The 2,367-nt window shown below is 38.3% G+C and overlaps 1 non-coding gene across 1 annotated transcript; it reads left to right on the forward strand.

Moving 5' to 3' along the window:
• The first annotated feature begins 679 nt into the window (after positions 1-679).
• On the forward strand, positions 680-786 carry LOC141604314 (small nucleolar RNA R71). Its single transcript, XR_012526019.1, has one exon. It is a non-coding gene; the product is annotated as a small nucleolar RNA R71 (small nucleolar RNA).
• Positions 787-2,367: the final 1,581 nt, after the last annotated feature.

The raw sequence follows: 2,367 nt of genomic DNA on the forward strand, positions 1-2,367 counted from the left end.
TTGTTGATTCTTTTGCATTTGGAGCACCGTTTTTTGAACATCAAAATCTTGGTCATTTTGTTGATTGTATGGAGTTTGATTTTGGTAACCTTGGTTTTGGTTGTAAAAGGGTCTTTGATTTTGGTTTCTCATGGGAGGTTGGGTGTATGTTGGTTGAGGGTTTTGAACATTTTGGCTTTTGTATGAGAGATTTGGATGGAATTTGGTGTTTTCATTGTAATAGTTTGAATAAGGGGTACCACTCTTGTATGCTTGGAAAGCATTCACTTGTTCATTTGTTCCTCTACATTCACTTTGGTCATGTCCCAAAGTTCCACAATTCTCACATATCCCACTTGGGATTGATGAAGATGTCGTCATGGCATTAACATGATGCTTTGGTGATTTTAAGGCTTCTTCAAGTCTAGCCATAGCTTTTTCAAACTTCAAATTGATGGTATCAATGTGAGCACTAAGTTGAGCACCCAATTTAGTAATGGAGTCCACTTCATGCTTTCCTCCTCTAGTAGCCTTGCGATCTCTACTATATTGTGAGTTATGGACCGCCATTTCCTCAATTTTGTTCCAAGTTTGATTGTCATCAACTCCGGTGAACATTCCATTTGATCCCATGTTGAGAATGTTCCTTGAATATTCATAAAGACCGTTCCACAATTATTGTACCAAGAACCACTCGCTAAGTCCATGATGAGGACATGAGCGACAAATTCCCTTGAATCGCTCCCAAGCTTCATACAAGGATTCTTCATCTCTTTGCTTAAAGCCCGTAATTTGAGCTCTTAGCATGTTAGTCTTTTCCGGTGGGTAGAACTTTTTGTAGAAAGCTAGAGCCAACTTCTTCCAAGAATCAATTCCGAGAGTAGCCTTATCAAGGCCTTTCAACCATTGTTTCGCGGTGCCAATTAGAGAAAAAGGAAACAAGACCCATCGAATTTGGTCTTGAGTTACACCGGTTTGAGAAATCGCATCACAATAGTCACAAAAAGTCTCCATATGAGAGTGAGGGTCTGCACTAGGCATCACCCCAAATTGGCTTCTTTCGACTAATTGGATAAATGCGGATTTGGCAATAAAATTTCCGGTTAGATGTTGTGGTGTGGGAGTACCATTGGGTAAGTTCTCCTCGGTGGGTACGGAATGTGATGAAATCTTAGGCATTGTGGGTTGATTTTGTGTTGGATTTTATGTTGGATTCTCCTCACCTTCTCTTGCAAAAGGGTTGATGAACTCAATAATATTTGGTTGAATACCTACAACCTCACCGATACCTCTCAAAGTTCTCCTAGCAAGTCTTCTATTGGTTGTCAAAGTCCTTTCAATTTCGTGATCAAAGGGTAACAAGTCATCTTATGACCTTCTAGACATGCAAAATATCAAACAACTCGAAAATAATTAGAACAAACCTTGAGGAGTTTTACTTCCCCAAGGCAAAGAAAGACACAACTAATAACAATACAAGAAAATCTAAATCAAGTGAACACTGTCCCCGGCAACGGCGCCATTTTTGGTCGTGAATCCCTCGTAGGGTTTAGTTTTCAGTACTTGTCGTTAGGAGCACCTAGACCAAAACACAATTTATAACTTCACCAACAACTCTACAATTAGTAAAGAGGCAAGTAAAGGTCGGATCCCAAGGGACGGGAATTGAGATGATATTTCTATTGCAACTAGCGGTGTCTAAGGGTGTCACAATTGGGGTTTGAATTAGAAGATCATTAAACTAAATAGCAATGAAAGTAAACAAGCAAGATGAACTAAAAGGGATGTAAACAATTGATAAAAAGGCACTAGGGTGTCATGGGGTCATAGGGGATTCATGGGAATTGATCATACAAACATAATCTCATGTTATAAGCAAGCAATTATTGTTGTGATGGATCGAGTTGGTTTATATCTTACAATCCTAGGAAAGTTTGGGTCCCGGAGCCGAATCGATTAGATTGTACAACACCTACAAGTCGACTTAATCTTCCCTACTCAACAATTTGCATGGTCTCATGAAACTCGAGTTGGTTTATGTTTTACAAGTCTCATTGAAAAGATAGGTGATGGGTAAAAAATGCAAAGATTCATAGGCTCACATTTCATCAAACATAACATGTGCATAAGTTGAGATCACAACAAGCAAGCAAATAAACTATGAAAGCATATTAATTTAAGCATGAATCATTCCCCATGTTGGTTTCCCCTAATTACCCATTAACCCTAGCTAAGGAAACTACTCACTCATTATCATGTTGAACATGCTAGCAAGGTTGTCAATCATACCAACAAGGTGAAACATGATGAATAAATGAAAGTGATTAACAATAATTAAAAAGGTATTAAGAGAATTATACCTACTAATGATTCCAATAATAAAGCAAA

This window comes from Silene latifolia, chromosome 9 (genome assembly GCF_048544455.1).
Source record: "Silene latifolia isolate original U9 population chromosome 9, ASM4854445v1, whole genome shotgun sequence".
NCBI classification, from domain to species: Eukaryota; Viridiplantae; Streptophyta; class Magnoliopsida; order Caryophyllales; family Caryophyllaceae; genus Silene; species Silene latifolia.